This window comes from Carettochelys insculpta, chromosome 2, assembly GCF_033958435.1.
Source record: "Carettochelys insculpta isolate YL-2023 chromosome 2, ASM3395843v1, whole genome shotgun sequence".
Lineage (NCBI taxonomy): Eukaryota > Metazoa > Chordata > Testudines > Carettochelyidae > Carettochelys > Carettochelys insculpta.
In genome coordinates this window covers 211683123-211695501 of record NC_134138.1, presented here as the reverse complement: position 1 = coordinate 211695501, position 12379 = coordinate 211683123, and positions in this window count along the sequence as shown.

Here is a 12379-nt window from a genome sequence, read left to right as displayed (position 1 = left end):
AGTTCCTTTTTGTACATGGAAAATCCTGCTTTACCTTCAGTTAAGATCTGTATAAACTCCTTTTCAATTAAGTTTCCTATTTTCTTCTAACATACAATTTGCCCTACCCCTAACTTCCTCTCCCCCGTAGGACAGTGCAGCTGTATAGGAAGGCAAGTGTGTATGTATGAAAGATAAAAAGTGCTTCCCAGGATGGACGTGATCTGTCAATAGGGAGCTAGTGTAAACATCCCCTGTGAATTTTGTTTGAATTTTGAATTTTGAAATTTGTTTTGTCAATTTTTGCATGTCACTGTTAGTTTCATCAAAACTATGTAGTGCAGACATACCCTTAGACCATTATTGAACATCTCTGTGGTCCTGCCAGTCACCTATCATTCAGGCTAACGAAGGTGACCCGACTGCTAACCACGATTTGGATTACGCTCCTGCATTTGAACAGCTGCCCTGTAATAGAGAATCCTACAAACTGCCTCTCATAGGTGTAGCTCAACAATCTGAGCCTGCTCCTGGCCTCAAAGAAGGTATTTCCCCCACTAAACACTGTAATTCATCACATCAGCTACCCACAGGGCTTGTCTACACTAGCTCCTTACTTCGAAGGGAGGATGGTAAGTAGGGTGTTGGGAGTTTACTAATGAAGTGCTGTGGTGCATATGCAGCACTTCATTAAGCAAATTCCCCCCCTCCACAGCAACTTTGAAGTGTTGAACTTCAAAGTGCCAGCTCGCGTGTAGCCGCGGCTCACCCGCCGGTACTTCAAAGTGCCCGGGGTACTTCGAAGTCCCCTTACTCCTCAAAAGTTTAACATTTTGAAGTTGCCACAGGGGAGAATTTGCTTAATGAAGTGCTGCATGTGCACGGCAGCACTTCATTAATAAACTCCCAACACCCTACTTACCATCCTCCCTTCGAAGTAGGGAGCTAGTGCAGACAAGCCCACAGTGTGTGGATGTAATGCGAGTGTTCACTCTTCCTATCACTGACCCATCCTTTTTTCTATGGCATAGCACAGAAAGGAGCACAGATGCAAGTGGCCATGTGACTCAAAGGGAAAAGTTTTAATTCTATATTGTTAATTGCTGTAGAAACTGAATTTGTAACATGAATGAAAAAAAAAAGACTACATTTTCTATCCATAAGAAAGCCTCAGATTGTGGATTTTCACCCTCTGTTTTTCCTTTCATGCAAAACTTTTGGCGAAAAGGAAAGAAAAAACAACAGACACCTAAAAAAAATGGAAGAAGTGAGGCCCCGCCCCATAAACTACATTTGGGATCTGCAAAATCTACCCCTGATCTTTTTGCTATTGGTAACTCTCTCTCTCTCTCTCTCTTCTCTCTCTCTCTCTCTGTTTTAAATTGGCCCTCACTTACCTGCCAGGCACTTGAAGTGAGGTGGTTAAACAGGGCACAAAATGTTAGAACAAAAGGGACCTTGCTATTATGAACATTCACCCTCTTTGTCTTTAGTGTGAAATAAGAAGCCTCCCAACATAATTACACTGTTATGCGGAGCAATATTCTATCTATGGTATTTGTAATGTGTCCAGCACCACAGTATATAGGCACTCAGATAAATTACTGGTTCTGGGGAATGGCTAGTTGGTATGATGAATAAGAACAGTGTGTGCTATTCTAACGGTATGAAACATGGCAAAGTAAAGCCTGTCAGAAGAAGTCAGTACACTGTACAAGTGTAAAATCCTGGCAAGAGGTTTGTATGCTAATGCCTTTGAGTGAACTGTCAATGGGGACAGTGTAACAATTTCATTAGGGCCTGGCAGAATGTGAACAACTTTGTGTTTTAATTTGTCCCTCTCTACATTGATCTTGCTAATAGCAATACATAAATACAATAAAGATTAAACACATATATATCTCTCAACAGAACAGAATTAAGCTAGGACAGTCCAATTGAGCCTATGTCTCAATCCCACAGCACCCACACAATTTAACACTTATTTCTGTCTGAATATCATTGAAATACCCAATAGTAACAGACAGATAGCCATGTTAGTCCATATTCTATCAGAACAAAAAAGCAGTCCAGTAACACTTTAAAGACTAACAAAACAATTTATTAGGTGGTGAGCTTTTGTAGGATAGAAGAAGAAGTGGGTCTGAAGAAGTGGGTCTGTTCCACGAAAGCTCACCACCTAATGAATTATTTTGTTAGTCTTTAAAGTGCTTCTGGACTGCGTTTTTGTTTTGATTGAAATACCCAGGAAGAGTGATGAGCAGATAACAGATTTGTCTAACTTTTAGCTTAATTTCCTGTTTTCTTGATCTAAGCGAGACTCTTGAGCCCTCCCTCTTACCCCAAAGAGTTCCTGTTCTCTTCTTGGAACCCTGCTGCATTTTTCTCAGCTGCTGTCATTTTCCTCCTCTTTATAGCCTTCCACTTTTTCACGTGTCTTAGTTGTCATCCTTCCTGTCAAGGTTCCCTGTCCTTTCTTGGGTCCCGGTCACTTTATAACACAGTCCTTGCTCCCTTCTTGGGAACTCAAGTTCATTGCATCTGTAATTCTTTTAGCTTATGCTAGTCTGGGAAATGAGACTCCAGATTGTGCCCACCCCCACTATACTTTGCATAGCAGTTACTTGCAGAATTCTAATTAAGCAATATATACTGTCAACAATATTTAAAACTTGTTAACATTTCAAGAGGTTTATATAAATCATATGCCAGCTCACTTAGGCCAAAGAAAGATCTCAATTGTTTAAGCATTTTACATGGGATGATTCTTGTCTTCAAAATTTATCAGCATATAACTAATAATTATCATTATAAAGAGGCACAATGAAGAATGCCAAATTCCGTCATCTTAAACACAATGGCTGTTAAAATCAGTGGGAGCTTTTATGTGTATATAAAGGACAGGAGTAGCAAAGTTGGAAAACAACCAGACTGATATCTTTGTTAGGATCATCCTGTCCATTTTCACATCTGGAGTTGGCTGCTTTCTTATGGGCAGATAAGAGGGAACTGTTCCCCCTCGATGGCATTATTCCTCCTTTTCTGCTTTCTTATTGAGTAAAGTACTTGCCGGACAGACTGTATGGCGAGAAGATGCAACATGCTTAACTGTTTGAGCACACTGCACAGACTGAATCATTTCAACCTCTTGGAAAAAGTTAGTTCATACTGGGCATGCTCAGAGGCTTAACATCATAACTCTTACATTACATCCTCTCATTTGCTGAATTAATTCAATGCTAGAACCAAGATATACATTTTTCCAGTTTTATTTATAAATCTGGTTTTGTTTAGGTTTGAATAATTTAAGTCTTGTGGGAATTAGTCATTTTTCATCTGCTCATTTCCACCTGTGCTGGGGAAGTCACTTTTTTGCTGTTCTATTATATTCTTAAGATCCAATAGTTATCTATGGATCTTTGTTGCCATGACAAGTTTTCTTTAAAGTATCGTTTGCATTAGCACTCTCAGATATTTTACTGTGTAGATATTTTGGCAACAAGGTAAAGTGCTCATACGGGCCTTCGCAAATATCTGACATTTCAGATTAGTGAATTGGAATCAATGGTCAGGAATCAGAAACTCCTGTATTCCATCGTATCCAGACTGCGATTTGAGGTGGACAACCACCATGCTACTACTTGTTTTTTAGTTTTGAAATCTCTATGAATTTAGAGTAATAATCATCAACTAGCTATAAATATGTTTCAGTCATACTTAAATTAGCCACTTTCAGCCTATGCTATAGCCTTTCTGGGATGGTATGACCCTGCATCAGTTCTTTTGTTAGTGCTTTCCAGAAGCAATTGTATATTTCACAGTGAATTAGTTGCTATCTATTATCTAAGCACTCACCCCAGACAGTTGGGGCAGAACTCACTATGTGGATATTCTACATTGACCTCTGGGACAGGTTCTTTTTAATGACCTTTCAGCTTGAAGCTGTGTTAGTTGTTGATATGTCTCTTCCCTACCTGCTACCACAGTTTCAAGAGCAGTACTCCCACAGAGCATTATGGATGCTAAAGCGAAGTGAAGGGGCCAGGCTGCTATTCAAGTGCCTCTACATTTCTAGCAATAGCCTATTTACTGAGGATCTGTATGTTTCCATCTTTGTTCCTTATTACTCTAGACCCTCAAAATATGTCCTGCCCATAGAGATATTTACTGGGAAATGGAAGTCAGCCCCTTGGCCTCCCTACCCATGAGATTCCTCAGTGGGGACAATCTGGCCCTGAAGAGTTATTTTTAGCTAATGTACATTACAGATACACAGGTTATTAAGCCATAAATCAGAACACTAAGGGTCAGATTGGTATAAATTCTCAGCACTCAGCTGATGTCATGGAGAATAATGGGAGATAACCACTTCAAAATCTGGTCACTTTATTGAGGATCCTAAATTGGAGCTGGACTCTTTGGAAAACCAGGGAGATTTGTCATTGGCTATTGTGAGAGACTGATTGGGTCCACGCTGTGTATACAGTATTTAAACATCTCACTAGCAAAACCAAACAGTATTACAAGTTGGTTATTCCAAATGTAACTTTTCAGGCGTATAAATGCAGGATGAAGTAACGTTGCTGTCTTGTGCTTTTAGTAAATACGTAATATTTTCTTTACTAAATTAGAGAGAAGTATATGGCCTCCTTCCCCCCTTAACAGAAGAGAAAAGATGACTTAGGGCTTGAACCAAGTCCCATTGAATGTCTTCCTATTCATTTAAATCGACTTTGGATTTAATCCCATTTTTACCATTCCACTGGTGAAAACATTTTGTACTCTTCGGAAAGAAAGGAGTGATGAGTTGTATGGTGAGCTTCAATTGACACTTAAGTATTGCGTAGCTTTATCCCAGTACTTGGTCATCTATGTGTGGAAAATTTCCTATTGTGCAATGAAAGTGCATCAGAGATTGGATATAGGATGGTAGCGTGAGTGGTATATTTTTGTTTTCAGATTAACATTTTAGGCATTTCAAATACCTTAGGCATTTTCCTCAGGCATTTAAGGAAACTTCATTTGAATACCCTTATTTTCTCAGGGTACTGAAGGAGAAAATATTGATTAGTGAATATGCTGGAAGTTACATACTATTTGTAGAGAGATTATAAAAAATAAAATCAGTGTGGTCATGGCAGAATTTCAGAAGAGCCAATGGTAGAAATAATGACTTCATTATGAATCAGTTCATGTTTGAGGATTCTGTTATCTAAAATAGCCATTAGGTTTGTTGTACCATTATGAGTAAGTTTAGAGGAAATTAAACTAACAGTGTGTATAATCGTGTATGGAATCCTGACTATCTTGACCTATAGTAACCAAAAAAAATCTTAATATTTAGTTTTCAGCCAGTTGTATGGTCAGCTACAGACAATTGCATCAAACAAAAGCCATGCTACTGATCCTCTCGTTTGCTTTTCTGATATCATGCTGACACCTGAATCCTGCTGTTCTCTCCTATGTTATACTGTACTTGGATGATATTCTCCTTGGGAAGGAGACTGTCTATTCTGTGTTTGTACAGGACCTGGCACAATGGGGTGATAGTCCTAGGTGCTATAGTAATAAAATAATGATTAACATTCAGCTTCTGAAACTAACAAAAATGACAGCCAGTTGGTGGCCCAATGCCCAAAGACTCTCTGAAGCAGTGACATGAGCCTTTTTATTTACATCTGGATAAAATTTATCCTCGCACAGAGGACCCTGGGAAAAATCTATTTAAAATCTTTTTAAAACCTCAAACTAAGTCTTAAGTAGGGTGTTAACAATACCTAAATCCTCTTCTGTATAGGGGCAAATTTCACCCATCCAAAAATATCCCACACGCCATCCTATAAGAATCCCATATTTATTTTAAACTGGACATCAGGGGCCAAGTTTTCCGTCAGTTTCAGCACTACAATTCCATTGACTTCAGCAGGGTTAGTTTGTTGTAACCCTGTCAGGGTGCAGGCTTGGACTGCCTGACTTATGGACTAGCAACAAGCATAGGCCAAGGATGCAAGGACAAGCAGTCAGTTACAATAACCAGCCCTGGTTAGAATGTTCGGAGACAGGAGTTGAGTGACAAACCCAAATATCAAGTGTCATGACCAAGAGACTGGTGTCGACAGGCAGGCAGAGTCTGATCAGGCAAGAATACCGGAGGGCAGGAGCCAGGGGCCAGTTCCAAGAGTCTGGGCAAATCAGGATGCCAGAAATATGTAAAAACAGGGGAAGTGATATAGAGCAGTGTAAGACCCAGATTCGCAGACAACTTCCTCTCTCTTTTCAGGCTTAATTAGGGTCTGCAGCCCAATCAGGAGCCACAGAACTCTCCTTGTCAAAGTTAGGGGAGAAGCCTGTGCTTAATTGGTCTTCATGGGGTCTCGTCCAAGCTGCTGTCTGTGAGTTGCTAGGTGGAAGATAGGAATGTGACAGTTCACCCCATGGTCCTGGTTTAAGATTCACAGGGCTTGAAAAACAGAGGGTAGAATCCGGCTCTATTATTGGATATATTTTTCATGAGCTAGGGAAGAAAAAGTCCAACTCCTTTTACCAGATGTTTGTCCAACAGCTTCATTTTGATGCTGGTTTTTGGAATTATTGTTTCCAAAGGGCAGCTCTTCCAGGACAAAGACCTGCTTCAGTACCATTCTTTGTGAGGACTACTGCCTCAGCTCACATCAAAAAACTAGTACTCCTCTAGTGGATTTTGTATAAAATGTGGGGTTTTAAATGTATCAATTAATAATTCAGATTACTTCATAACAAGAAACTAAATATTAAGGGAAAAGATTCAAATATAAATAATTCATAACTTTTTTATCTAGAAAGATACAGTCTCAGAAAATTGTTTCTGAAGGAAAGAATTTACACAGACCTATTTTATAGTATTAATCTGACAATTATTTCTGCTCAGATTGGCTTGAGAATAATCATTACATAGATGTTTAGGTAGCAGGCAGCAGTCTCAGAAATCTAAATTGGTTGGCTCAGAATCAGAATCATATCCAGCTCAGAACCACCATCCTTAGTTTTAATTTGAGATGTAAGAAAGGCTTTTGTGTGGTCATAATAAAAACTGTATAATACTTTGGACTTTAATTAATTTAGGTTTGGCAAGAAACAAGACAAGCAAAAAATACCATCATAAGAAAATTCTGCTTTCAATGAAAGCAATGATTTTACATCTAGAATTTATATGTTTAGATATAGCTGGACTTTTTAAGTATACCTAATAGTGCCACTTTGTCCTCAGACAAAATAACATCCTTTTTCTATAATGAAGGAAAGTAAATGTTACAATTATGGAGTCAGAAGGAGGAAGCTTAATCTGTAGGCTACATACAGAAATGTATGTGGCCTAACATTTTCTGATGTCTGCATGGGAGGATTAAACTAGAAAATTATTTCAAAATCAAGCAGAAGTATGTTTTTACTTTTAGTAAATTGCAAATCAACTTTTAGTTGTTTTAATTAGTCTTTTCTTTAAGTTTTGGGGTTGGAATACAAGCATGGTTACATCCTGCTGCCTTCTTCTGGATGTCTTGTTCACTGATAGGGCAAACTCATATTGAGCAGCCCCAGGACCCGGAGGTCGCCAGATATTCAAATATTCTGGATAATAGACAGGTATAACACTGAAGGAAAACAATATTAGATATTAAGAAACAAACAAAAATATATGCAGTGAACTTTATTTACCAACAGCAGTAGTACTGTACACTGTAAACTTATTCTGTATTAGGTGTGTTTATTTGTATTTATTTTCACTGTACTGTGCTTATGGAAAACGTAACTAAAATTTACTTTTGGTTAAAATGCCAGTTATTTGAGAGTTCCGGATGACGGAGTGCTGGATATGAAAGAGTTTACTGTTTTCTTAAGTGTCTTCAGCAAAAAAGAACTAAGCAGTTTGCATAATTTATTTTTAATAAAGTATGGGCACCCAGTGGGTCCATCATACAGTGTTGCCCTCCTGCCATGTATAAATCACACTTCTTGATCAATAGTCTGTTGTCTAGATGCATCCTGGATTTTGAAAAATGGGCCAGTCCAGCAATGAGAGCTAGTCAGAAATTTCCCAGTGATACAGTTTTGTTGGAAAATGATGGTTTGTCAAACCTGAAGTGCTTTGTGGAAAGATTTTAGAGTCAATGAATTTTCCTTGAATCACAGGCAAAATTCTCTGTAATACAAAATTTGCACTGAGCTTCATTTGGGATTCCAGTGTTTAGAAACAAAAAGAAGTCCTGTTGCATCTTATAGACTCACAGATATTTTGGAGCATAAGCTTTCGTGGGCAAAGACCCACCTTGTCAGATGCATGACTCACATATATGAAAAAGTGTTTTCTTGGTCCACTAGTCTACCTGACAGTGCTTCAATATATACACTTGTAAAACTTTTGCAAAACAGGGGCTTTTCTTCTGTTCCTCTACAGAGATCATAGTAACATTAGTGCTTGACACCTTTTATTAAACTCCTCCAGGCTGGTTTGAAGTGATTGTATAAACAGACAGTTTGCTCTGCTCTGCCATGTGTCCTGTGGAAATAACCTTGCACTACTGCAAGTTTACAGCCATTGTAAATAGTCTGTGGTCAGCTTATCAGAGTATAGTTTACACCCTGAACAGGTTGCCAGCTTCTATATTTCTTTTTTTAAACATGTACACCATATATCAACTCCTTCCTCATTTTTGCTGGCAGTTGCCTATGCTGCACAGCAATTTTCAGTTATTTATTCAGCTTTAACCCTATTGTAAACATACTTACCATTAGTGCACAATAATTCCAGTGGGGTGAGTACAGTTTTGCTGATAAAAAATCAGCAAATGGAGAAACAATGACAGTGATTAATAGAGAAAATACTCCATATATATTCAGCTACTGCTATTTGCTGTCGAAGCTTCAACTTTGCATAACCTGTGTACTTATTTTTAGAACTTTCCTTTTAGGCTAGTTAAAATCATAATTACGGGTTTATTTTCTACCCTTGGATGCTATCCTGCTCTCAGATACACTGCACATATGACTATGTATGTGAGAGTTTCTTGGAACAGTAATTTAAGGGAAGTATCAGAGGGGTAGCCGTGTTATCTGAAGAAGTGAGTTAACTCACGAAAGCTCATGCTCTAAACTTTTCTGTTAGTCTATAAGGTGCTTAAGGGAAGTAGTTATCAGAATAACTATTCTGATTACATTAACGCAAGCAAATCCTCCTTTTAGAAAATTCTGTGTGTAAGAAGAATTATCTGGGCTGACATATACAATGGAGTATGTCCTTGTCACAAACTGTAGCCATAAATTAGGCCTCAATAAATTTGAAGTTGTGCCCATTGTCCCATTAATCATGTAACTCAACAATTTGATAGTTTGTTTTATTCTATACACACACACACACATTAAAGTTAAGTCAAGCACTCAAAAGTTAGAAATGCCAGTCTTATGGTTGCCTGTGCACTTATATATGTATCTCATATGTTTAAACACAGCTCCAAATGATTCATGTGCAGTTATAAGGCCTCAGCACTTCTGGTCTCAAGTTAGGTACCTCGAAAATGAGGAATGCGGAAGTAGTGACCACTTGTGAAAAGATGGATTCAAGTGACTGGCTCATCATCACACAGGAACTCTGTGGCAGTGGTTGGGATAGTATCCAGTTCTCCAAGGCACCACTCAGCTGCGTGAACCATGGGGCCCTACTTTCCATTCCATTCCCTTGCCTCATTCTCTACACAGCTTCAAATGACTGCAACAAACAAGACTATGAGCACTGTAGACAACAGCTTTTTTCACTGCTCAGCTCCAGAGCTGATGTGTCTTTGTAATGAATGAGACAGCGTTGCTGGGGGAGTGGGGAGAATGGCATCTGATCAGGACTGTATCAAACTTTTGACTACTTGACTTCACAATTTTAATAATGTTCTTTTAGCAGAGTGATTTTTATTTCTATTTTTTTAAAAGTAAACTGAAAGCACAGAAGTTCTACCATCATATTGACAATCATCTGGTTCACCAGCAAGGTTGGAAGCTTTGGATCCATCACACAGACACGCCTGCTGTACCCCCAGGCTCCTTCCCTGCTCTTCATTGGTTCCCTGTCCCAGTTGCTCCTCATTCAATTTCACTCTTTCCCAGCCCACTGGGTCACAGTCGCTCTCTCTCCATCTTCCTCCTGATCTCCCAGTCACAGTCTTCTTGCCCAGCCGATCTCAGGCTATGTCTACATGAGAGGGTTTTGTTGACATAATGCCAATTTTGCCAGCAAAACCCAAGGAACGTCCAGATGCCCAAGCCATTCTGTCAACAGTAAATTGACAGAACACAGCACTTTTGTCAACAGTCTTATCCTGCATAATGCCTCTATTGACAGAGATCTGTCAACAGAAAACCAGTCTGAACATTCTGGGACAGACAGGGAAGGACACTAGGCAGACCCAGGCAGCCCTGTCTGTTGTGCTTCTGATTGGCCATTTTGTCACAAGAACGGCTGGGCAGTCCAGCCACTCTCTGTCGACAGAGTGGATTGCTTGGCAATTTGGCCACGATCTGTCAACAGAAGTTTTCTCAGATGATATCATAGCTAGAAGCTGGCACAAACCTAAACTTCAAATCCAACATTTGAGAGGTCTGATACTTTGGGGCTTAAATTATTTTGAGGGGTTAAATTATCTCACCTGTGCACAGTTTGAGTAAATGGCTTTGCTTCTTTACATCCCAGGGTCATGCTGAACCAGTTAAGGTGCTCTGTGTCCACTCTACTCCCCTCCCCAAATTGGATTATCCAATAGATCCAGTCTCCTGGTCTTCCCTGCAAACTCTGCAAGGGAGCTGTCCTTAGTAAAATCTCAGTTTGAGGCCAAGTAGTCTACCACATTTTCTTCTCCATCTGACAATTTTCCATGGGAAAATCAATTAGAGCTGGTTGGAAAGTCTTTGGCTAAATGTTTTCCCACTGGAGAACACAGATTCCTTGAAATCAAATTGTTTTGCAGAGATGGTTTGTTTTTGTGGTTTCCTGACAGCTGTCCCATCTGCCAAGTGCCTCAAATCCTTGGGTGTCCTAATTTCCAAACTCCTATGAAGTGGTTCATGCTTCCTTATCTGCTTTGCAGCTCATCAGGCAGGCTGTTGGAGAGTGGGACTCCCATCATCCTTGTTTGCCATCAGACAGACTTCAAATCTCTAATGTTCCTAGGTCAGCCCAGGCTTTCATATTCCTACCTCCCTTCCAGCCTACCAAGTTGCATACCTGGGAGCCTGGAAGATCCCAGGCTTTCATCTTCTCAAGAACCTGAGCTGACAGGGCCTGGCTTCCATGGCAACCCATCATGCACACTGTCCAGAGCTGGCACTTCATTCCCCTTTGCAGAAAATTTTTAAAATAATGTTTGGTTTTCATTCCAAATCAGAACTAAACTCAATTTTGCAAAACTCTGTGAAACAAATGACCTGTCTCCTCACAGCTCTACTTAGAGCATCACTCAACAGACAAAGGTAGAGAGGAAGTATCTTTTCAGGGTAGTATAATCCTCATTCTGTTCCTTTTCACTCCATTTTATCGTCTCTGCCAAGAGAATTCAGTCCTTTCTCCCTCCCCTTAAATCCCTAAGTCTCCTGCATGCCATGAAACAATTGATTGCATTGAATGGCAGGCATGGGGAGAGAGGAAGCTGATGGGAGGTTGCCAGTGTGTGCTGAGCACCCACCATCTCTAGCACCAGAGCATCATGGAGTCAGCAGTTATGGAATTGGGAACAATAATGGGAGTAGATAGGCTCTTTACTGGTAATGAGGGAGTTAAATAGCTTTTTAATTAGAGATATGTATCTCCTAGAACTGGAGGGGACCTTAGGAGGTCATCTAGTCCAGGCTGCTGTCCTCTGGGTAGGGCTTAGCACTATCCCTGACATCTATTTGCCCCAATCCCTAAATGGCCCCCTCAAGTATTGAGCTCACAACCCTGGATTTAGCAGGCTGATGCTCAAGTCACTAAGCTATCTCTCCCCCTGTAGACCCAGTTAATAATTGCTGTGCCATATCAAATGTATTGTCCATTTTGGCATATTTCACAGTCACACATTTTTAAGATGGCATATTTCAAGATTTCAGATATTTTTGACACATCATCTACACTGGTATTTCTCTCCCCCAGTTTTCTGTTATTACCCATCTGTAGAATTCTCAATTTTGGCAACCAGAGGAAGCAATTACTACACATCTTTATAGTAGGAAATATTACTGGCAGTGTAGCTAATCTCAAGCATTCGAAGAATTCTGAGATCGGTTTACAGTTAAAAGATTTTAAAACATTATTATTAAATTTTGATTGTCTTTAGTTACTTGACAGTTTCTGGGCCTCTCAGGTGCACTTATTTCATGTTTCAAGATTTCACTACAAGCATGAGTG